At 39.4% G+C, this 26,801-nt stretch overlaps 1 protein-coding gene across 2 annotated transcripts in view; it reads right to left on the minus strand.

Annotated features, from left to right (window-relative positions):
• The window catches only part of fam110b (family with sequence similarity 110 member B), a 39,661-nt gene extending 15,560 nt beyond the window's left edge, over positions 1 to 24,101 (minus strand). Inside the window, exons 1-2 of one of the 2 annotated variants that reach the window (XM_029453263.1) lie at positions 23,988 to 24,101; positions 81 to 206 (exon numbers count right to left, since the gene is read on the minus strand). The gene's annotated coding sequence lies outside the window, so the exon portion shown is untranslated. The remainder of the gene's footprint in view (positions 1 to 80; positions 207 to 23,987) is intronic. The other variant, XM_029453264.1, reaches the window with a different exon arrangement.
• Positions 24,102 to 26,801: the final 2,700 nt, after the last annotated feature.

Genomic DNA, 26,801 nt, shown 5'->3' on the forward strand with positions numbered 1-26,801 from the left:
AAGAACAACCTGATGACTGTGTTGTTGTCTCATTGTGGGTTTTAACCAGTATTAGTTAATACCCAGGCAAAGGTTCCTACCAGTTTGGAGCTGTCCCATTGGAGCACAACGGCTACTTCTGTGCTCCAAGCTTTTGCTTTGGCTGTTGGAACTGGACGCCTCCCTCTTCTTGTCCAGGACCTGCAGGTTGTCAGTGGGTTTCACAGCTATCAATAAAAATGAAAGACAAAATATTAAGAGTGAATCATCCAAAGTCTCTAATGATTAAAATGATTACACGTATTCAACAACAGAGCCAGCAGCAGTTGGTACATCCCTAGTGCTGGCAGTGTTCCTAAAGTTGAAATCATTCTAGAAACGAACAATATTTCCAAAAGAAAAAGAATACAGGAGAAGTATACGCAAGTGAGTGAAGAGTGAACCAGGCCTGCTTCATGGCAACCTGAAGAAGTGATCCTGTCTGTCATGACTTCTTCTACATCTGCACCAAAGATCAAGCATCCATAACCACTTTTTATATCTCAGCCATGTTTGGAGCAATAATATACCACAGCTGTCCCTGACATTTCACACATTGATTAAATATGTGTTATTTGAAGATGCAATATACAATCTGATTTATGAATTTGAAAAACTTTTTAAAGGAACAATGAATAGGACTAGATGGCTGCATTTAGAAAACACAACATTTAAGTTTTGGCCCCTCCTCTCTGGCTCAGCAGCGTGTGAAGGCCTCACACAGATCCACTCTCTTTTGAAAGGAGCTTTGTCCACTTGGCGTTTTGCCACGCTATGTTTGCATTTTTTCTATGCTGTGTCCGCCATTTTCAAAGCTTTCTCTTGGATGCATAATTGCAATCTGGCACCTGGTTGCTAAGTATTTATAGAGGTTGACGCCTATAAACCTCCTGAAGAGAAAACACAGGCAGAGGGCTGCGAGGATCTCTGAATATATATATATAGTCTGACTCACTGGATGTAGACAATGGTATTTCACATGGCATTCTTTCCCCTTCTGCCATCTGCCTGTTAAGGTTTTGCAGAGGCACCAATGCTGCATCCTGTGCCAAGACGACTGTGATTGGTTTAATGAAATTAAAGCTTATTCCTGTACAGCAGCATGAAACATGAAAAACTGACTCACTATCACCTCTAGAGGAACAAGTGGTATTACAGACTGGACGGAGCGCAGCTAGCTGTTAGCATGCTAACTTCAGTAGATATCTCTGCAACACAACACAGAGACGTGTTTAACATAACGTCATCACTGTTCATCTTCACACTCTGTTCATAATGTTTTGTTTTAATGTTTTAAGTTTATATTCTGGCAGATCTTACATATTGAACCTTTAAACAGAATTTGCATAAGAATTATTCTATTTAAAGCTTTTTGATCCATATCAGCAGCTGATCACTGTAACCATGATCACTATAAGGAAAATAGTTAAAAAATATATTATTATAATTCAAATCTTATATTATACAACTGTAGAATTGAAGGCAATAACTATATATTTTTCACAAACATGTCAGCACTCAAGTGTGAGTAGATTCTGTTCTTACCCGAGAACAAATCCCAAATATGAAAACATTGGTGAATGTCAGGATCTAGGTGAAAAAAGTGGGTTTTAACTAGAAATTTATTTTTTATAAACGATCGGTGAATGAGGCCATTGTGCCTTTAGATACCTGTTGCTATCATAAATCATGGCAACGCCTTCATGTCGCCACAAAGTGACATGATGAGATGACTTATTGTGTCCTTTTGAAATAGTGGTAGCAGCGCTGAAACCTTGGGCTACTGGACCTCGGGACTACTTGCAAACCAACAATATTGATATTGATATTCCCTCGTCAACCCAAACAACTGAAATACTAAGACTAAACAAAGTGCTTACGGCAGTCAGTGTCAACCTCTGACTGCTTCTACTCATTCTCCAGTCATTTCTGGTTCTGCCCTTGTTTCACTCATGGACTGGTTTTCCATCCAGTTGTATTCATTGTGTAGCTTTTCCTGGTTCTAATCTTCATCAAATCCATTTTTTTTTAATCAGCTGACTTCCCAACTTGGCCCTGATTGGTTCTACATTAATGACTCACTGTAGTGCCTGTGTATGTAGGAGCTCAGTGGTGCAGATGGTCACTCAGTGGGAGCTGGAGTCCCACCAAATGACCTGCCAGCTACACAGCAGAAACACACAAACAGGTTCTACTACTGTACATTCGTAAGTAGAAAAACATAAACTACACACCATAAAGTCAGCAACACTCTCTGCTTTAAATTCTTTAATCTTCCGCAGATTTTTCCCCTGATCTATCGATTCAGCAAACTCTTTATAATGTCAGCAGTAGTCCCCTTTAAATACTCAATGGTTATCCACAGAGAGGGAAGTGACCATGGTGACATACATACCCTCTATATTTACATAGAGAAATGTGAGGGGAAACAAAATGGAAAGTGTTTATTGGATAAAATGATTAATTTCAGTGCATCTTAAGTTAGCTGGAGACGTGTTATTCACAAAGCCAAAAACAGATGTCAAGGTGAAACACTGGGAGTAGGGAGGAGGACTTAATGTGGAGTTGTGCAGGGATAATGATTTTGTTCGATCTCATTAGAGATTCTCACATCCAATGCGATAACGGCGGAAATGAAAGTGATCACAACACTAAGATATTTGGCATTGATTAAGTACTGAAATCCCCAGCATGGTCAAAAAACATAGACAAATAAATGTAACAACTATCAGCATATGAACAGGCTACTGTGTAAGTAGGCCTGTGTTTTCAAACATGTCGTAGGCTGCTTTTAAAGAATGGCTTAGAATGTGTTCATATTCTTTATATAAAATAGTATTCATAACTACACCGTGATTTTATAGAGCTATCACTGTCCATCGTATGCCCATTATCACTAAGGGTGCTTTTTATTGTTGATTAACTAATCCACACCTTTTTAATAGAATGCATCATACCGAACAGCCACACCTCTCTAAGATCAGAGCATGCCTAAGTTAGGACTCCTTCCTACAATCTCTTCAGGCTAAGTTAGAGATCTTTCACAGTATACTAAGAATGTTTGTGAATACAACACCAGATGTTTAGGCTTTAAAACCATTTGTGACAGTGCTCAGCTTGTAAGAGTCACAGTCAACAGAACATGGGAAAACAGCAGATGTCTGAACTGTGTGTGTGTGTGTGTGTGTGCATGCGTGTGTGACGGGGGCTTTTCCAGCTCAGTGATAATGGAAGTCCAGCTCCTCCAGCCTGACTCCGCAGTATTAAACACACACGTTACATCACATGTGTGTATCTGGTCCTATAGAACACAGAGTTCTGGACTAGCTGCTGTTATTCAACCCCTTTCTTCCCTCCCTTGTGTCCCTTTCATTGCTGTGTCTTATTAAACAGCATCTTTAAAGAAACACTCAATGATTTTGTTACAAGTGTTTGTAACTATTATGGTGAGATATTAGACTGTAGGGGTTAAGGTGGGGGGGCGGTTGTGGTATATTATTCCTACCAAGGGAGACAGGATGTATAGAATGCGAGAGAAGAGACTCACTACAAAGAAAGCTGAGTTTGAGGAGATTCCTGAAATAGCAAACATAGCATTTTGTATTAGGAAAAAAAAGACACTTTTGTCCACAGCAACAAGAGCTAAATGTTGTCATAAATAATAAGTTCATCTCTTCCAAAGAAACAACTCAGAGCTTGTTCAAGTGAGACATGAATAAGTGCAAGCATGGCATGTCTAGCTATGGTCTAAAAAGGTGGAAGATGCTGACACTGTCTTTGGTGGGATCTCCTTCCACCACAGTGACACTAGATTGTGGACATTTGTGTCAATTGAATGTGCCGGTGGCACATGTCGCTCAGCTAGCTACCAACTTGTCTGTCTGTTCAAAATTATAGTTTTGTGGGAAAGCTGCGTTGAGTGAATAACACATGTGTGGTCACTATGGAAAGTAGCTTGGCTCATTAAAAATTGTGAGTTTGTGCATGTCCTGTGCTGGGGACTATTCTGTCCGACCAATCAGTGTTTTATCTTCACCGTTTAATATCGGCTCAACTCGTTTGGAACCTCGACCAAGGTGGTACCAAAAACATTTGTTAATCGGAAACCTAAAAAAGAGCGAGTCGAGTTGAGTAGAGCCATGCCGTACCATGCAGTAGAAATGTGGCATATGTTTGCAGAGAACAACCGTTTGTTATCCAGGGTCACTCCCAGGTTCCCTGCTGTGTGAGTTGGCACCACCACAGTATTGCCTCAACGCAGAAGAAGACACCTGCAAACTTTGCTCATTGCTTGCATTCAATTAAATCCCTATTGACACATACACACACACACACACACACACACACACACACACACACACACACACACACACACACACACACACACACACACACACACACACACACACACACACACACACACACACACTCTCTATCCCTTCTTAACCTCCCATCAACTCACCTTCGTCTGTTCCTCTGCTAATCTGTCCCTCCCCCGTCCTCCTCCCACACATTCTCAGCAGGCACTGAGGTGGACAGGCTGCTCCAGAGCAGGAGCCCAACGTGAACCACCAACAGGGTTCAACCCTTGTGATGGATACCAACACTGCTATTTCTCCCAAAATATTCTAATCAAGCTGAACATGCATCGTGAGGTACCAAACTACGCCCCTACAATGGTACAGGCAATACATAGAAAACCAGTACAACTAGTGTTGTTAATAATACATTTTACAATCATATTAAACATCCAAATCCAAGTGAATCAAGTGCTATTACAAATATGCACAGTACTTCTAAGACTGACAGGGCATGTGTGTTAGGTGTGTGTGCGATGGCCACCTGGTGTGGCATAGTAAAGGTTAGATCTACCAAATATAAACTTAGTGAGGAGGACAACATAAATGCATGCATGCACACATGTGTGTGTGTGTCTGAGTATAGATTATCTCGCCAACCCTTGGGCCGATATACTTCACGCTTGGCATGTGTGTTGCTGAGGATCCGAGGGAGTGCAGTGCTCTGCATGAAGTTATGTGGATAAGCGATTCTGTAGATAACTGTGAAAACTTGGCGGCTACTTCCGCTAGCAGAAACTATATCTAAATCTCTATGTTTCCTTTCACAAAATAGCGTGCCTGTGTGTGTGTGTAAAACAAGTTACAGTAGGCTACAGGTGGCCGGAGCAGCCGTGCAGCAGCGAGAGACCATCAGGGGGAAAGTGAGGAATATACACAAATCTATTAGTGATAGGAAAATACAGGAAATACTGATTATTATACTGAGTGTAATACTGAGTGTAAAGCACAGCAGGGGACAGGAGGTGAACTGCTCTTTCTAAGAACAGTTCCTCAGTCTAGTGAATTAGCACGTCTGATAGCGGAGTCTAGTGAATTAGCACGTTTGGGACCTAAGTTGATTATTACATCTGTGTCTTCTGTAACCCCCCATGTTGTAGAACAAAGGAAAACTGACCTGGAAGCTCTTCATGGCTTCCTGTCCTTTGAATAGGTATAAATACGGAGGCTGGGAGAGTTGCTTCTCTGAGCAGCACAGCAGACTTTACACACCTGTATTATGTGTGAGTTTTGATCATTCATTGTATGAAATAAAAACTTGGCTTCTTCTTGCAAGAATATAGATTAAACCCTTTTATTTGAATTGGATCCTGACTTCGTGGTGTTATTAGAAATATTTTTCTAACAATTATATATGCTCATTTATTCCCAAACATGCTGCAGATTAATCCAAGCCTCTCTATTTATATTACTGTGGTGTTTTCCCGATTTTCCCTCATCAGCTTCTCACATACCTTCATCTGAATTCATTAGCCGTCTCCTGTGCTGCAGTACCACTCTCTGCCTGAACAGTTACTGAGCATCAGTATTATGATGAGCATAGATCTTTCTTATCCTATGTTTTGATTAGAAATATGTGTTATATCTGGAGTGTATATCAAACATGCTACCTAGACAAAGAAAAGGTGGTCACAACGTCACTGAGAGGTCGAGTGGGTCAGTTTACCCCCCGAGAACACATCCTGAACGTGCACTGCAATAGTTTTATTAAAGACAATGTAACCATACATTAAGCATAGAGAAAAGTGAGCAGAAATAGATTGTAGAAAATAAGAAAATAGTGCATCACTTCAAACTGCTGTCATATAGATAAAAGAAGTGCTACACAGAGGATATATTTATTAATCATGTTATCATGTATCCGTCATGTAACCAGTCCCAGAGCTGTCCCACAGAGCACTTTATGCCATAGACCAGGGGTGTCCAAAAGGTCGATCGCGAGTGTAGTGCGGGTAGATTGCGCACTGTCAAAACAAATATACATATATATTCCCCCAACGGAACCCCCGCGCCCCCAGAAATTCTCACAGTCAGAGACAGAGCGGAGGAAAGGAGAGGAGTGAACTACGCACCAGCCCCCCCGTCGCACAAACCTCTGACAGGTGTCGTTTTGGGTCTCTTTGTATTGTTGATAAGTGATATTCATTGTTACATCATACAGCGGCTCTGCCACAGATAAGTGATAGTTACTTGTCAAATCAAATTGTGTCAAATCTATATTGATTTTCGATGAATTGTTCAATAGACAGGATATTATTAGTTTTTTGTATACATTTAGCCAAGTAGGGCTGTTGTATCAATTCTGAATATATTTGTCAATCAGTACCCTAAGTGAACAATCTACAGATAGTGTGTCTGTAATCCCAGCCAGCAGAATAACCATTAGCTGTGGTGTCTTACTGTATGTTCCACCCCTCTCTCACCTCTCCAGTTTGTTCTACCGTTTTCTAATCTTATTACAGGCTTTCAGCTCTTCTAGGCAGAGTAAAAGGGCTGTGGGTGTGTGTGTGTGTGCGTATGTATGTATGCGTGTTTGTGGTATCAGCATTATTATTACATTTTCATATAACCGAGATCCCCACTGAGGCAGAGAGGAGCAAGTCAGTCTTTTAATAACAGAGTGAGAGAGGCAGAGGATGAAGGGAAACATACGGCGGCACAGTAAAATAGACAAATAAATAACTAAATACCAGAACAAATATGGAAAACGTATTTATATATTTATTAAGGTAACACCAATTGTTAAGGTTTACTGATAATCGTGTTATTATGAATGTGATCTGGTCCACATAATATGATAGTTATGGTTTAGCTTCATTGCCTACATACAGTGTGTCCAGTGTAACTATACTACATTGGAAGTAATTATATTTCTTAACATTACCTAAGCCATGGTAGCTTCTAAAGAGCTCAATCATTCAAATAAAGAAACAAAAAGCTGGTAATTATTGTTTTTCAGGGTCTAAATGTTCTGCAGGAGAAGAAATGCAGGGATAAGACACATTTCATTATACAGTGGAATAATGACATATCTCATTACTGGAATGTTAATACTTCAATCTAAATTCCCAACAGCCCAATGTGACATTTTCAAAAGTCTTGCTTCGTGTGACCAACAGTCCAAATCATAGTTTACGATCACATATGTTTAAGAAAAGCGGCAAATCCTCACAATTGAGAAACAGGAATCAGAGTGTGAAAGAGAACTGAGATAATTAATCAATCATATTAATATAGATTTTTTTCTTAATTGACTTATTGACAATTTGGGCCACGTCTGAAAACACCCAGAGATCAGATGCCCATACTGTTTTCTATTTTTTGAGTATTACTGTGTGAACTGACCATGTTTCAGTTTCAATCAAGTGTCAATTTGATCTTACTGTGTTTCCTATAGGATATGATTTTTTAAATTTATTTTTTATATTACTGCCATAAAGGTCATCAAATATCTCTGAACTGTCTCTGCCAGCTGCAAGGATGTTAAAGTGGGCGGACTGGCCCAGGCTCACTTAACACCTTAAGTGAGTCCTGACCTTTAAGGTGGACCAGATATTCTCATTTTAGTGACAAGCTGCACACCAGCTTTGACAACAAGGTCTATTTTAATTAATATTATTTTTTATTAAAAATATATTGTTTTTCATTTCAATGTCTTGAAGATCCCAGTAATAAAATTGTGAAGTCAGTTGGTTTTTGTGAGTTGATATATTGTTTGCACTTATTGTAACCGATTGTGTTATACGGGCATATGATATCGTTTCATATTACATCACAGTTCATTTAGCTGACGCTTTTGTCCAAAGCGACGTACACAAAGTGCAAACAATCATGAGGATACAACTCCGAACAGCAAGAATCTTGTAAGTACATTAGCTTCAAATAGGTACAATCGTATAAGTGAACACTGTCTTCAAATAGCCAGTTTGAAGTGCAACATACAGAAACGATAGAATACAAATGCAACTTTTAGCTATAAATAAGCCAAACCAATACAAGTGCAACATACAAAGAACAGTTATTTAGTTTTCTTCATTCACCGAGGTGCAGCCGAAACAGGTGAGTGTTCAGTCTGTGACGGAAGATGTGAAGACTGTCTGCTGACCTGATCAATGGGGAGGTCGTTCCACCATTTTGGAGCCAGGACAGCAAACAGGCGGGTTTTGTTTGAGGGAAATCTGGGTCCCACTCGTAGTGAGGGAGAGGCGAGCCGATTGGTCGACGCAGAGCGAAGTGAACGCGCTGGGGTGTGTGGTGTATGATCGCAGGCAACTTAATCGAATCAAATCAAAATCGTGGCAGACTTTGTGATATCAGCAAATACCGTATTGTTGCCCAAAGAATCGATCCCACACCACTACTTGACAGCAGAATACAGAGACAACCGACAGAAAGCTTTCCTTCTATCCTTACCTAGGAATCTTTGGAAATACAAAAAAAGATAAATACCACTGAATTACCCCCAAACCTTTATAAACAGCGTCTAAGTGGAAACTCAGCCATCTGGTTTGAATCCGTAGCCCCAAGACAAAATGTGAGATGACAAAAGCAGATCATTCCACTAACCTTTTCTATTCCCATGTGGAAAATCAACACCAGAGAAATCATTTAACCTGCTTCGTCCCAACAGCTGAAGATTGTAGTCAGACACACAAGTCTTTACCGTAAGTGTAGATTGCTTCTTAATTCAACTGGTACAGTTCAAACATGCTTCTCAGACACGTTTACTTTCATTAAATACCCCCATGACACCTAATGACTCGGTTGGTCCAACAATCAATCAGCAGAATAAATCACGGTGGGACAATGATGAGCTTCACCTATTCTTGATCAATGAAATCACTGTAAATACTGTAGTGCTTGTCTGGAATGAGAAACCTGCACAATCAGCTCTTCATGATACATTCTAACCAAGACTTGCTTTCCAAACTGACGTGTGCTTCCGCTTCATTCACTTACTTTCATTAGAAAGGTTTCATAAGAAGTCTGGAGAACATCGAACATCTACAAACTACATTCAAACAGGCTGACTTACCTTAAGAGCAGTTCCTGGAACACTGAACAACAGGTCCGCCGTGCCTCACAATAAGTTAAAAGTTAGTCTAGCATTCATACATCAGCAGGACATTTATATACAAGCATGCATGGCTTTACACTTTGACTTCAAGAAATTGATAGAAGAAAAGCTGGATTTTGATAATATTCCTTAGAAATCCAAGATGACTGTCAGAGAGAAGTCCCATGAGGAGCATCCCTGAAGCCCTGGCTAAGGTAAGAAACACAAGAGCAAAGCTGACGCCTGCCCGAGCTAATGAGTTTACCACAGGGCTGCAGATCACATCTTACGGACAGATTTACTCTGCTGCTTTAATCACCATAGGAGTCAAGGACAGCTTTCACCAGCCCGCCTTATGGAACCCAGTCACTGTTTTTAGAAATAAAAAGGCTCAGTAAACATCTTTGAAACTATTTTAGAGGTATTGTGACAAGATTGTCTCTACCATGCTGGGGATTAGTTTCTGATCTGACATTGGCACAGCTTACTCTTTTTAGGAAAGACAAAGGCTGACATCTCTAGAGAAAAGGATAAGGAAGAGAGAAGAGTAGGCCTGAAGAAGCAGTTTGGTATTTAGGCTCATGGCGTGCTTCGGGGTTGCATGATGCTAGCTGGAATGCCAGAGGAAGCAGTGCCAAGATCAGTTCTGAGACTAATCCCTGCAAAAAGCAAACAAGGATCATTTTATTTTCAAGTTTATGTTCAAGTAATCTACCAGGAATGTATTCAGGCAGGCAAACTCATCAGGGGTGAAAAAGGTGACAAAGATGGAACCCTTCAGTGTGTATATACAGTCAAGCTGGAAAGTCTGCACAGCCCTTTCACCTCCACGTTTTATTACGTTACAGACTTATTCTACAATAGATTAAGTTCATTTTTTGCCTCAAATATCTTCACACAATAGACGATAACGACGAAGTGAAAACAGGTTTTTAGAAAATATGCAATTAATTTCTTTAGACAACAATAGGTTATTTAGGGGTTACATATCTGTACACACCCTTAGACTAATACTTAGTTGATGCACCTTTGGCAGCGATTACAGCTTCAAGGCGTCTTGGGAAAGAAGCTACGAGCTTGGCACAATTGCTTCTGGAGAGCCCCGTCAGGTTGGATGGGGAGCTTCGGTACACAGCCACTTTTAGCTCTTTCCACAGATGTTCAATTGGATTCAGGTCTGGGCTCTGGCTGGGCCACTCAAGGACATTCACAGACTTTCTCGTTGTCGGGTCGTTGTCATGTTGGAAGGTGAACCTTCGCCCCAGTCTGAGTCTCAGTGTACTTAGCTGCATTCATCTTTCCCTCTATCAGGACTAGTCGCCCCGTTTCCACTGCTGAAAGACATCCCCACATCATGATGCTGCCACCGCCATGCTTCACTGTAGGGATGGTATTATCCCGGTGATGAGCGGTGCCTGGTTTCCTCCAGAGGTAAGGCTTGGCATTCAGGCCAAAAATGTCTATTTTGGTTTCATCAGACCAGAGAAGTTTGTTTCTCATGGTCTGAGAGTCCTTTAGGTGTCTTTTGGCAAACTCCAAGCGGAGTGTCATGAGCCTTTTACTGAGGGGCTTCCATCTGGCCACACTACCATAAAGGCCTGATTGGTGGAGTGCTGCCTGGATGGTTGATCTTCTGAAAGGTTCTCCCATCTCCTCAAGGATACGCTGGAGCTCTGTCAGAGTGACCCTCGGGTTCTTGGTCACCTCCCTGACCAAGACTAGTCTTCCCCGATTGCTCAGTTTGGTGGGGCGGCCAGATCTAGGAAGATTCTGGGTGGTTCCAAACTTCTTCCATTTACGAATGATGGTGGCCACTGTGAGCTTTGGGACCTGTAAAGCTGCATCAATGTTTCTATACCCTTCTCCAGATCTATGCCTTGACACAACCTTGTTTCTGAGCTGTTTTCACTGTCATTATGGGCTATTTTGTGTAGACAGAATATGAACTATCTATTGTAGAATAAGTCTGTAACGTAATAAAACATGGAGAAGGTGAAAGGGGTGTGCAGACTTTCTGGCTTGACTGTATATTTACATACATATCTCTTGGTCTTTGTCGCTGTGCATCCTGTCAGAGTCGTGTCAGTGCTGCAGACTGAATACATTGCTTTGCGTTACTTTGCTCCGGCTACTTTTATGTATGCTGTGGGTGATTACAAGATATGAAAGTAAGCCTACTTAGCCTACTATATAGTCATACAAGTCACAATTTCCTCAAGGTTGAATGAAGTATCTTATATTATTTTATTCTATTTTATAGAAATACTTTCCAAACAACACCTTAAGTTGGAATACACAATTGTAATTGGAGTCTACTTGTGCCCTAGATGGGGCAGTGATAGCTATTATAAGCTTGTTAATTTATGCATTCACATTCGGCGGTTGTTGCCAGCTGTCCTTCCTGCATTTTGCAGCTACACCTGTGTTGCTTCAAACCTAGATTATGTGTTCAACTTCTTCGTATTTTTCTAATGATATTAGTTTGCTCTTTGTTTGTAAAATATGCCACTCTGCTGTAAACACCTTCCCTGTATGTGAACCCACTCATAGCCAGACTGGGAAACCCTTGGTTGATTTACCAAGTTGATAACCACTGCCCTATGATCGCTAAGCAGAATTGTAGGTGTTAGAGTTAGTTAAGATAATAACGAAAAGATGAACACTGGGCACTGGTGTCAGTAGCTCTCAGTATAGTATAGTAACTATGCCATCCAGAGGTAAAAATTAAGCCTCTTCAATGTTTTCAATACTGTATTCTGTTGAAAAGCCTCTGATACAACATTTAGAACATCCTATAAATTGGATGTAACGGACTGAAGACCGATTGCCAGAAGTGGGACCAAGTCATTGTTTTGCAAGTCACAGGCAAGCGTTGAGTCAAGTCCCAAGTCCTGAACTTGAGTAATGTAAATATATATATTGTAAATAATATTTGTGTATCAAATATACATTTACAATAAGTGTAAATAAAATATAGTAGTTTGTGTTTTAAATTTTTATTTGTCATATTTGTTGTTTAGTCCTGAGGGTTAGTGGTAGTACTAACTGCACTGCGACAGAAGTACTGCTAACCAGATCAGAGGCGACACAAAGGTTAATCCAGGACGGGTTTTGAGAATCACAGATAGACTCTGTGGACTCAATCCAGTCACACAGTCACACACACAGTCACACACACAGTCACACACACACACACACACACAAATGTGTATCCTTTATCAGGCCTGAACGGCATCATTGCAAGGCCAATTTAGCAATATGGTAAGGGATGTATTGCATAAAAGGATGCAGTGTGGCCTAAGGGGTGTTCGTGTTGGTGTCTAATCTCTTACTGACGGCAAAATCCTTAATGTTACATCATTAGTATTTCTTTAGATATAATAAATGTTGCTTGTAAATTGACATTAATATTGTAGGTTTACTTTTGCAAATGTTTTAATAAAAAATGTGTGCTAGTAAACTTAGTTTTGAAAATATATACAAAATTGGTGGTAAGAATGAAAATAGAGTTTGTAATCATAGTTTATATAATTTCATATTATGATAAACAATGCTTTTAAATGAAATAAAACACTATAATGCATCAATACCTTAAAACAATCTAAGTACAAACACATTGATGCAAAATGATATAACAATCCAATAGAGTTATAAAGAAGTCTTGCTCATTGGATTTGTAAATCACCAAGAGACATCAAAAGGTATCAAAAAATCAGCAGCACCCTGCAACTCAGACATCATCATATGGAGCTCAAACCAAAACCCTGAAAATATCAACCAGTGTCGTCAGCAGCAGTTGAATGTTGATTAGAATAAGGGCTTTTACATTAGTCCATTTCTCCTGAAATCCAATCCCCTGGAAACAGGGCCTCAGTACCCTCGCTGTACAGCAGATGTCACTGAACAAAAAGCACTCTTATGTAACGTTATTAACTCATCACATGAATGGCACTAACACGCTCTGATGAACTCATACATTTCAGTGATCCCTGTTTGGAAGATCAGCGTGCGCATGATCCAGCAGCACCCGTCTCCTCTGAGGTTAGGATTTTCCCAGCCATGTTCAGCTGCATTCACTGTCCCATGTATTCATGCAAAAAATACTTTTCTGAGGTCATTTACAGGCTTTGAAAACTCCTGCCACCTTCACATTAAAAAAACATTTATTGTAAAGCACATGCAGGAAGTGGTGAAGTAGTAATGAAAGCATTGTTGCACCTTAAAACCTAACATCTTAACATCTTAATAAAGGAACTTAATCCTCATCCTCCAATGAGAGTGACTCATTCCCATGAATTGAATAGGGTACATTGTTGAAGTAATAGCTCCGTTGTTTTGAATGCACTTACATTTGTTTGGAATTTTAAGTATTGGTAATATGATTCTAGTTTGTTTCATTTACTTTCTTTTTTATTATTACAAAAACAACCCTGCTATAATGCTAAATTTGGTTTAGGATAATAACCCTAATAATTCTTATCATCCCCAAAGTGTAAGTACATTTGCAAGTTAAAATGACAATCATTATTTTATATTGTTCCTACCTTCTGAAATGTGATAATGTGTGGCTGTTTGTATTTGGGAGACTTTGTTGACTTCTGCCCAAAACATTTGTTGAGTGAAGTTAGCTGCTGAGAAGTTTTAACACATTTTTGAAAGTTTTTTTATGTTAAATTGCAGAGCTTTCTAATATTAGAGCTCTTGAAACCAGCCAGTAAATCTTTTTTTCCCCCGGGTTAACGTAAAAACCTTATTAATGTTATAGTAATCTAAAACGCACAACGAGGCAGCGACCCAATCAAACACCATTTAGAGAGAATGTGCTTGAAAGTATGTTCCAGAAATGACATGTAAGCTAACGGTAATGCAAGCTATGACGTTAGTTAGACAGGGCTCAATTTGACAGTCACATTCTCCACTTTTGGGGATTATTAAGAAATCTTCATTCTGTTGATGAAAAAAAGTCAAAAATCATGTGGAAATATAAATTGTGTGGCTTTTTTAGTGCCTTACAGTTCTTGAGACATTACTGACTCTACCATGGCCAGTATTCCACAACTTCACCTTTACCTTGCCTGTATAGCAACCACTTGTGTACATTTGTCAAGAAGACATTAAGAGAAAAGAGTTGTAGCTGGAGACACCAATGATTTGACTATAAATTGGACATTTCGTCGCCCTGTGTGTGCGCTTTGAAGCAGCCATTTGTTGAGAGGTACATGTTTATTCATCTAAGGGGGCATCTTAGAAGGAAGAGATGCAATGTCCATTTAGGGCCTGCAGGTTTCAAACAAATATTTACTCAACATATAATGCACACAAATGAAGAAAACAGCAAACTGCACTGTAGTTTGAAATGATCCAAATATTTCCCAGGTTAGTGACATTGAACATGATCCAGTAGAGCTTTCAGATGAAAATGAGACGGTAGCAGGCAGTAGCAATGAGGGATTAACAGTTGCAGTACAAGCTGGCTACCTTCTTCATGAAAATGCAAACTATTCTCCACGTATCCACAAGAGCAACACAGGAAATCATTGCGCATATTGATCAATTGTTTTCAATGTCAGACCAGTTTTCAGAAAATCAGTAATCACGTTGCTGGAAAAACATAACTGCCCTTTTACTGACACACTTGAGTTCCACAGGATCACCAATCAAAATCTACCATGTTCCTTTTTCGCTGCACTTGACCAATATGAATATTATCCAATATGTCTATCCTGTTCAATGAATGTTGACCCTTTTTGTAACCGGTCAAGAACAACATCACAGCAGCTAGAACAGCTGCACTGCTGTACTAATTAGAGGTCTTCAACACTTGCAAGGTATTTTTGTATTGTCCTTTTACTATTTCCATAGCTCAAGACCTTAATCTATTTTGTAAAGATAAATCACTGATGAACATAACATTTAGAAGCTGCCTCGTGTCCATACTGGCTCTAAAGACGTCCGTCCTAATGCTTCATAGAGGATCTTCATTCTAACTTCTAATTTAACTTGTAGCCTTTAAATTACAGCCCAACATCTTTAGCTTACACACTTGCCTTTGTGGATATTGCTTCTACTTGCATGTAAAGATCTGAAACGTGGTGTAATGCTTTTCTTTTACATCATTAGCCTTTTTATAAGCTAGATGATTTGTACAATTGCACTCTCACACACTGAGCATGTATTCCCTATTCAGGTCAATGGTCAATGAAGAGGAGGGGCCTGCAGGAGTTCTCTTTCAAAATCATCACGTGTCAATCGTGCTCGAGGATCAGGTTGTAATGTTTCACAGATCTTGGATATATTCACTGGGGATTTTGTTTGAACTGACCTATGCTCTCCATTTGAGATCCATTCTTCCACTTCATCCAGGTTGTCCTCTTAAACCTTGATGATGGGGGAAAGCAGTTCAAACCTAAGTTACAGGCCTTGAGAAATGAGCTGCAGTAAAGTTGTCATTTGGTCTGGACCCAGGGAAGGACAGATACACTGTTGCATTTTAGTTGTGGTCCGATTCCTGTTCAAACTGTCTTTTCTTTTACCAAGAACATGAAGTTACTGACTGATAGTTAACTCGTTGATCAGACAGTTTTGGATAATGCTTTAATGCAGGGGTGGGGAACCTCCAGGCCGTATACGGCCCGTGTCATCACGTGGTCACGTCATGTCAAAAAACTTACATTTTAAACGAGAGACATTGACATCAGCGAACGCAGCATGGAGAGTGTAAAACAGAGAAAGCTGGATGTGGAATGTCGCACTTTCCAGGAGAAATAATCTCGAGCGTCATTACTGCATGAAACATGCCGAACTGCACGAGCTGAAAGGACGAGTGCGTTTGGATAAAGTTAACGCTCTTCGGCAGAGTTTGTCCCAACAAGCAGCTCACTCCAGAGTAACATACAAACATGGAAAGATAGAGAGGTAGACCACCACACCAAGAACAGACTGTTCCACCACTGCTGTGCAATTATCACTGTCATTTACAATACTCACTTTATTTTCTATCAACCACTTGGTACTTATATTATTTTTTATTCTATTTAATTATTGTGTACTGCCTTTTTACTTCATATGTTCTTTTGCTGTGACAAGATACATTTCCCCGTTGTGGGACTAATAAAGGATTTCTGATTTCTGATAAAACAGAAAGATACATGGATAAAAAAGTTGCTTTTTTGCATTTAGCATAACAGAAAGGTGAAATGAATGGGCTGCGTCATAAAAACAGTTGCAGAAGTTATGAGTTCAATAATTAGTATGGCCCTCGAAGGGTGTTTAAAAAAAAAAAAGAAATGGCCCTGGATAGGAAAAAAGTTCCCCACCCCTGCTTTAATGCTTCTGATGGGCATATAATCATTATTAGAGCACATGTTATGAATAATGACTAACCAGTAGAGACAGTAATGATTCTGGACTTATTACTGTGGGATCGCTGACTGACACAGTAAAGCCACTACCTTCAGCCAACAGAAGCTATGGGCAATACCAGACCAAGTAAGGTTATAAGAGCAAACTACAGTGTAATGACATGCACTGTGTTTTATTTCCTATGAATTCATCTATTAAACAAATCATTTGTGAGAGGAACATTTTATTATTTTTCTTTGAGAAGATACATAGCCCCACTTTAAAGTCACAGAAATGGAAGCTTAATGCCCCGATGATCACACGAGCAGAGCTGCTGTTGACCTCATGTAATGTAGGCCAGTGGCTTTGAAGACTGAGAGGGGGGGTAGCATGTCTTACCCTCTAACAATGACTATTTGCAGCATTTGTTCATTAATTAATCTCATAGAAGGAGCATTACTGTAACCATTAGGTGCCCCACTTCAGTGCAGTGTAGAACAGACCGATGAGAACACTCGCCTTTGTTTTCAGGGGTGGCAGAGTAGAAAGGTTTAACATCTCTAATCTGATTGGGGCAACCATCTGGAAGACTCCCCCCTACCCACATACACACCCCCACTCTCTCAGCTGACAGTGAGGCAGGGTGTCTCATGCAGAACAGTCTCTCCAACATGGTTGATGGGGCTACAACAGCTCATGCTGGATTTATTTACATGCATACATGAAACAATGCCTACATATAATACTACCACTAATATACCATGTTAACACAACAGATCAAACTAAATCAGAATAAAACAAAAGAAATACAAATCTATTATAAAAAGAAATGAGTCTGGAGCCCTGATCTTATCAGGCAAGTCATTAGGAATTTTAGGAGCTCTGACAGCAAAGGCACTTTTGTGTTCTTGGTAGGGACAGTCTAATCTTTGAAATGTTTCTTTGAAAAGCAGAAAACAGGATAGAACCATATCTTCAAAGTGTTTATCTCAGCTGAGGCTGCAATCAAAGGTTCATACAATGTAGGGTTACAGAATGAGAAAGAGGACAAAGAGAATTTGAGCATAAGATATCAGTCTTGATACAGACACACATACTTCCTCCACATCTATATGTGCATTTCCAGCCCCTGTACAGTTGGCACACTGACTGTTTGGACCTAATAGACAGTCTGAACACACCTTAAAGCAGCAACAGGGGCATCCTGATGGCCTTGTGGTTAAAACACATACCATCTACTGTAATTGCAAAATGACAGGTTTGATGCAGGTGAGGATCTTTGTTGCATGCCACTCCCCTCTGTCTCTCCACATAATTCCTTTATCTATCTTCACTCTCAAGTTTATAAAAAAAAAAAAAACTAAATGCCCCAAACGGATTCATTTAAAAAAGCAGCAGTCGTAGGAGTTGTTATAGTCTTAGAATACTGTAATATCTCTACTACTGCTACTGTCACCTTAAAACTAAGTAGCAGTGATAGTAAAAATAGTAGTAGAAGTGACAGTAGTAGAGCTCTCATATACATTAACTACATGTGCGTGTGATGGCTATGATGCCCACGGATCCACACTATATCTACAAGGTGAGAATTAAACATGGGTTGAGTGGTTTTGTATCGCAGTTAAAAAAAATATAGACGAAAATGGTCACAATCGAGTTTGGGTCAAGCTCCAAAAAAAACTGGATCCTTCAATTCCCATTATGTAGAGGTTCCCAAACGGATTCTTCCTACTTCATGCTATGACAGGCGTCACGTCATGTTTACACACTACCACACACTCAATGCAACATTACATGACAAACCACAGCCTCTCTAACTCACTAACTGTCACTAGGGCCCCAAAACTAACCCTGGAAAACTGTGGAGCCTTATCAAAACGTATAATCACTTCAAAATTGATTGTAGAGTTGATCAATACTACAATAACATTCACTCAATAAATTCACTAATAGCATCACATTTCTCACATCTCTCTAACATAGCTGAATCTGACTAAGTAGGCTACATTACATGTCGTGGGCAGCATTCTTTCTTCCTGGTGCAGCTTAGTTTAAAGAGCAACTTGAAGGTTGAATTTTTTACAATATATACGCTTAACATTTCCTGGAAATGGAATACAAACAAACAAGTTGTGCTTTCACAGTAACAGTTAGTGATATGACAATAAGCGCAGCATAGTTTCTTAAGGAGCAACACATGCAAGCCCTCATCACATTTACTGACAGACAAACTGCACCAAGTGAGCCAAGTGCCACCATATAGTGAACCACATTAAGGATTGCATATTGTCAACAAATACTTCATGTGCAGACCAAACAATGTGTTGCTACGTCTCTCAATACTTTGACTTCCCTTCTCTGTCTGTGGTCTCAGTCCCAAGACAATTGTTCCTACTGAAGACACATCTCAAAAAAGAGCTCACAATTATAGAGTTTCATTTTAAAAAGGCTCAGTAATTTCCTAAAACAGCTAGCAACTGTACAAACAGGAGGACAATAGTGCATTTGTTTGTTTCTCTGCATCTATAGCTATCTTGTCTCCTGTCCCTTTTTTAAGTGTTTAAGTACTTGCTGAGGGGTACAATGGTGGCAGCCTGGTATTGAACTCCGGGCCTTTCTTGTGCTTTGTTTGGAAGGCGTACCTCTAGACCACTAGGCCATCACCACCTCACACCACCTGTACACACAACATCTATTACATGTCCGTCCGTCCATCCTGAAAGAGGGATCCCTGCTGTGCTGCTCTTCCTGAGAGTTCTTACATCTTCTCTCCATTAAGGGGTTTAGGGTACCGTATCTAAACCGAGGGTCTGAAAGTGTTGTATGCTGTACAAATCTGTGATATTAGGCAATAATATTAAAACTGACTTGGGTTTGTTGGTTAAACAAGTAACTGACTGAGCGGAAGCCTCATCTCTTCATGGAATTAAAAAAAATAATTGTCAAAAAGGGATTCCCAACACTGGCTCAACTAACAGGTTTCTGAACAGATAAATATTATTTGTTTTATTTAGTTATAGGAAAAGTACTGTCAAAATCAGTTGTTAATGTATGTATATAAAGTTTTAAAGGCTGAGGAAAACCTACGCAGAATACCAGCTTCTAAAATGTGAAATTGTTGTGCTTTCCTGGGTTTTGGATTGTTGGAATTTTTTTTTTGCCATTTTTAAATCGTTCAAGTAATCAACACATCATTGACAATAGTGTCAGTGCCAGGTGTGATTAACGCATCATGTCCTTGTGCAGCTGCCTTGTTTTCTGAAATGATTTAAAATGTACCTTCAAAAGGGGACAGAATAATTGATCATCGCCCTAGAAAACAACTTGATTGTTTGACTTGATTCTAGAAAATTCCTGAGCAAGCTTGTGTTATAAATCGAAAAAGATTTTTCAATGTGAAGAGTTGGTTGTTGTGAATGACTGCACATAAACCATGTTGATAATCTGTAATTTCACCTGTTTATACACAGACCTCCAACAAAGAAATAATTTGGGTGGGGTAAAATCTATTTCAGTGGACTACCCAAAGACAGTCTATACATAGTGTGCTTCATAACCCAACTCAAGTGTGACAATACTAATAATTAAGTCTGCACGATTAAGGTCGATTATTTTAGATTAATATTGAAATCATGATTATTCACTGATATTAGGGACCAAATATTTTGATTATAAATTAGCACTGCTTTCACCTCCATTTTGTGCTACAATTCTGCTGATGTACACATCTGTGCATCAACATAAGACTGCACCTGAATCACATTGCATCTCCAGGAAAGTTTTTCCCATGCTGCCGCTGCAGGGTGTATGGACAGCGGCATTACAGCTCCCCAAAAGTGAAGCCAAAACCAACTCGATCGCCCCATGTTGGCTGGCTGTTAGTTTAGGAAGAGCTTGATTTGATATGCAGCAGAGTTTTCTATGAACTTCAATATCCCAGTCGATCATGTTCATTTAATTGTGGGAAGCCACAATCGTGATCGCGATTAATATTCAATTAATTGTGCTAACCTACTAATAATATATCTCCCCCCACTCCCATATTGCAAATATTCTCATCAAATTCCTCTCGAATGTTCCTGGACACTGCAGCCCTGGGCCGAATGCTGAAGCTCAAATTCAGAGCCAGGAAAAACCCTGACTGTTGGTATTTGTACAGACTCAATTATCCAGCATTACTCATCAAGACTGCAGACAGAAGCAGCTGCACTGTCAGCAAGGTTCTCACTGTGGCCCTGATGCAAAATTCCATGACTTTTCCTTGACTCTATAACTAGGTCGAAGGGCCTCAAAATTCATCTAACCAACTCCATATATATATCTACAGATTAGACTGTATGCAAGGTCAAGGCCCTCCCATCTGAGTGTATACAACATGGAAACACTGATAAAATGGTGCTTTTGTTCAATGGACTGCGCAGACAGTTTCAGAAAGAGTTCACTTTGATGAAGTTTTTTACAAACTGCAACATGAGGTAAAGGGCTGGACTGTGCAACGTTAACTACCCAATCACAACTTCTGAACTAAACATAAAAAAGCTGTACTTTTGCAAACATCTGCTTTAAAATAGGACCTCTTTATGCTTTCACATTTTTGTTTAATTTAACGTGTTCAGTGTTTATATCATTTATATAGGCATTGCCTTAATTCTGGGAAAATCGATATAAAGACTGCTGGATCCAATATTTGGTTCAAGTTTCTTGACACCATGGCAGGATTACTGACTGGGGAAGTGTGCAACTGCCCTGGGGCCCCACAACTCCTGAGGCTCCAAAAGCTCCAGGCTTACTGTCTGTCAACTGGTTTGTGCTGATTTCATTGAACATTTGTTTGGAAGTATGCAGCACTACAGCACAATTAACTGATGAAGTGGGTAAGGCCTTATATGATGAGATGGGTCCGATACAATTATTATCATGAGGCCTCTCTTCCCTGTGTTCATATACATTTTTGAAACAATCATTATTTCAGTTTTGTGCTTGTAAATACACTGATCTGAGACAGGTAGTTGTTTTAGAATAGAGTGTGGAAGGAGCGAGGTTAATAGGGCCCCAGGACCCACTAGCAGGTTAATCCAGCCATGCTCAGCACCATTAAAAGGTTTTGGATGCACACTGTGCGCTCTCCATCATTTCCCCAAAGTGTTCACTGACTTGAAAGGTGCATTACAAAATGACACATTTTACAGAACACGTGGAACGCCAGCAACTAAGGGCTTAACAATATGGGAAAACAATTCCTAGGATAATATTTCGATTGCAATTCAGGCTACAATTTATTGTAAAATTCCTTATCTTCTGTATTATTAATATACAAATCTATAGTATGACCAACACAACAATGGATACAGTCGACATATAAACTGCTCTTTCATGTAGGCCATAGGTGCTATATGATGAAATGAGATAAATTAGTACATGAATTTATATGAATAACATATCTTTATTTAGCTATTGAAAAGTAAAGACCTACAATAACAGTAAATGATTATACCTTGTAACTTCAAGCCTGGTAAACATGTAATATAACCATGATTTAAATAAAATCTGAAAAAACAAAGCACTGCAAAACAGCAGGCGGTGTGGAAATTAATATTTGAAAAATAAATACGCTCCAGCATTTTATTCATGGCCAAACTGAAACATACACTGTACATTTAATACAACTTTGGCCTGGAAGCGGGAAAGACACCCTTGACCATAGTGTCATAGTTTAGAAAAATGCAGCGCAGTGAGGATGCAGACATTTCATACACAAGATGTAGGCTATCTGATGTGGACTCCGCCACACAGACAACCCGCGTTGGTTTCCTTCATAAGAGTCAGTCGTCACGCTTGTTGCCGTTAGTGGAAAATCCAGTCTTTCACGTAGTTCACTTTGCTGATAAACCAAAGAATTGTACAGTGAAGAAGAAAGTTGTTGTATTACGTCTAAAATTGCAGTATGGGAGTATTACACTCAACCAACACCAAGGAAGGTAGTCTGCAATACACGTAAAGAAGGTGTCAGCACAGGAAGACCAATGTCCAAGGATGTACGACATAAAGTCATTTATTTTTTATTTTAAAAAGTTCTAATTTTCAGCATTTAATTCAACATATACTTAAAGGCATTTAAACAATGTTTCATTATGGAGCTTGTGATAGGCCTATTCGAATTTTTGACAATAACATTGATATTTTTACTGTAAATGTATATTAGTTCCAAATATCGGTAATCAATCTCAGGCATTGGCACTGAAAAAAACATCGGCCGAGCCCTAATTCTGATTATTTGGTTTTTCCTGCTCTTTGAAAAACTACCAAACTTTAACCAGAAAAACCAAAGTAGTACCAAACTGTGGATTTAGTGAACCTTTACTCACCTACAGAGAGCTTACATGAAGTATGTTATCAACACAAGATATGTTTCATAATATTTTATATCAAATTGGGACCAATATTGAAACTTATAACATTTTACCCAGCCACAAACAAACACAACTGTCACATCAAGAATAAAAAGTAGGATTATATAAGACTGGAGCCAAAAGTCAACAAAGCACTTTAAAGCCTTGTTATGTCCAACACCCCTGAAAATGTGATCCATTCCTACACAAGAGAAGCAACTTCTACATAGATTGCTATGACACAGCCGAAACCCACTTTATCCAGACCAGTTGGTAAACGCAGGTTGCACGTGTCAGGAGCGGGACATTAGCAGCAACATTAACAACACCTGCGTGCGTTCGTGCACGCGTGCGCGCGCCGGTGGTGGTGCAATGCCAAACCCCCACCGATACAGCGGCTCGACCATGGATGTATTACAGCACGGAATGTCTCTGTTTTCATGAGCTGGAAGCTAGCTGTGTAACGTTACACCAAAACTACAACACACTACCAAACACACACACACACACACACACACACACACACACACACACACACACACACACACACACACACACACACACACACACACACACACACACACACACACACACACACACACTACCTCTTCAGCTAAACTGACACATGCTGCTTTAAATGAATGTGTCTTAGCTGCTGCCTGTATGACAGAATGCCGAACAATAGCCATATTTTCGACATGACTAGAAATGAAGAAAAAAAAAAAGGTCTTGCGTATCGTCAACGGCTTCAATAACATTTGTGTCATTACAGGAATGACAGGCAGCAAGGTTAGCATCACAAGCAAGCTAGTTAGCCGTCCTTACCTGGATATCCAGCTCCAGAAAACAAAGGATGCTGCTGCGGTTTCTCTCCGTTAGGTTGCTGCGTCTATTCGGCCTGACAGCATCCTGTTCCCAGCCAGCAGCACCCCTGTCAGACTGCACGGCAAAAAAAAACAGGCGCTTCCGGTCATAGCTTTCAAAATAACAGCCAATTGGTGTCTAATATTTTAAAATCTTGATTACAATAACTTTGTCGACGTTTGTATAGTGGTACTTGTAAATTGGTTGCTAATATAATAGACATAAAGCCTGCCATATTTATTTTCCATGTAAAAGAAAAAAGAAAAATAATATGTTAATTTTAACCAAATATAATAAGGTGCCAAAACATATTGATCAAGTTGTTTGCAGTTTCAATGCAGCATGTGTAGCCTACTGTGTGCGCCTCTAATGAATGATATGGATGCAGTCAAATATGCTGAAATTATAAATATGATATTTTCTTTTAATTAAATATAAACCTTCAATGAAGTTCCAAAATGTATGCAACATTTAAAAAAAATCTAATCTTTTTTTAAATATATGATCGTCTTTTGAATTAAAGTATGAAAAAGTATGAGTAGTCTGATATGTTTTACACAGTATCAGTTGCCTCCTAAGTAAAAACAAAATCATGTTCATGCTTTTGTTTTAAAGGTTAAAGTCACGTATTTTCCGGTTATAATTCCACTAATGCTGGCTACCTTGACGCAAGCAGCCAACAGTCTCTGCGATGAGAAGATAGATGAGGCTAAACGGGAGAGCATAGTGGTTCTTTACTGCATTTTATACCAGCTGTAAGCATTTACACTCTGATATCTAGATTTTCAATATGATTTCATTTAATGTATCCCCATGACTCTTTGCTTCTTTATTATATTTGAGTGCATCTACTTGTTAGCCAGGCAGCTCCCCCTTTCAATATAAATGGAGCGGTCCAGTCATTAAAGGGCCAGTGCGTGTTTTGTCTTTGATAGGTCGTCAGACCACGTTGACAGCTTCCCATTTATCATAGCAAACAGGGCAAATACTTCCAATGTAATTACTGGCTGAGAAGACACCTAATGCACAAAGCCTTTATGTTTTTGTTTTTTTCACATTTTTAACCAAGAGCATAGCGTTTTGCTGTATTATATATATATATATATATTTTATTTTATTTTTGCTTTTCATGTCATGATTTGGGGACTGAGGACCAAAGAGAAATGTGTTATAATGAATGTATTATTAAGATGATACTAAATATGGTCAAAGTTTATTTATCTTTGCTCTGGGGTTGTTTTTCATGGTTTGGGCGAGGCCCTAATACTCCAAGTAAAGGGTACTCAAGAAATATTGCACTTCTACAACATTAGTGGACTTGCAAGAGAAAGGTTTGAATTTTTTCTCCAAAATTAATCCAGAAGAGGCTAGGATATCCCAATTTTTTAACTCCAATATAGGTCAAGCTTCAGAAAAAAAGTTAAATCCTACAGTTCCCATGATACAGCTCATTAACTGGTAAATGGGCACATTTTTGAAACTCCACACCATCAGTTTGTAATGCCGACCTTGACATTTCAAAGATAGCAATTCAAACCACATACAATCAGATAGATAGTTTTCAAAGTAAAATAATTAAATTCTGGAATTTCAGCATGCTTCCTATTTAACTCCGCTGATACACATGAGTTCATTTATCATATTGTTTTCTCCTATCTGTAGTCCCAGTTAATCACCATGTGTCGGTGTGTATGGCTGTCTGCATGCTACTATAAGTATAGTTTATAGTAACAGTTTACAGCTCTTATAATCAATAACTGTATTAACAGAGGAAAGGCGAGTAAAGGTTAAAGAACAGTATGCACTCTGGCTTTTGTGATGTGTATGGATGTGATAAATAATTATTTTACGAGTAATCGATGTCCATAAATCCATCAGACTTCTCCTCTGTCACATCATTTACAACCTGCCAGGCAGATTTTAAATTGGATTACGAGTAACTTGTTCATGCTACATGCGGGTTAAACTGAAATGGTGGTATTGGAATACATAAAGCAGACTCAGACTTGTATGAGAAGGCTAGAAATCTAGGAAGGATCTTCTCTTATTTATGCCTTTGTTTTAGAACCAACTGGCCTATTGTAACTCCTTATTCAGTGGACTGCCTCAAAATCTATTCAAAGCTTCCAGTATTTAAAAAAATACAGCTTCCAGGGAATTGGAAAATATGACTACTGCTTTGGCCTCCTTGCTCTGATTACCTGTGGGGGCATTCCGTCCGAAATCAATCACTTTCTGACCCCTTTTGATTTGAAACTTGAAGCTTTGTTTGTTTATGTGGAAGGAGTTCAGGGGACCTGCAGTTGGAGCGTAATGAAATGCAAAGAGATGATAGTCCCCGACGATGACCACTTTTTTCGACTTTACATTCACGCGTGAACAAACATTTTCTCTGATGACACTGAACAAGAGCAGATTGAGCTCCAAGATGAATATCAGTCACCTCCATGATGTACTGCAGACCTCCACGACAAGACTTACACCTGACCCGACAGCAATTCTTCAGTTCACGACTCTATCCCTATTTTCATTAGGAGTTCAATTAAATAGTGATACAATCATCTTACTGCAGTTAAGTGCTTAAAAATCATTACTAGTATCTGAAATGAATGATCAGGACCATACTTCTTTTCTCCATGGGATGGCCCCTGGTGTGAAAGGTTTGGACACCCCTCTACACCAAGACTGGATTTGAGCACTAGAGCCAGAGTTATAACAAAACACTACTCCTTGACTCTGTGGGTGGCTGTGGGCTGTCAGGGGATGTTGTTCTTG

The sequence above is a fragment of the Cottoperca gobio genome, chromosome 17 (assembly GCF_900634415.1).
Source record: "Cottoperca gobio chromosome 17, fCotGob3.1, whole genome shotgun sequence".
In the NCBI taxonomy this organism is placed as follows: Eukaryota; Metazoa; Chordata; class Actinopteri; order Perciformes; family Bovichtidae; genus Cottoperca; species Cottoperca gobio.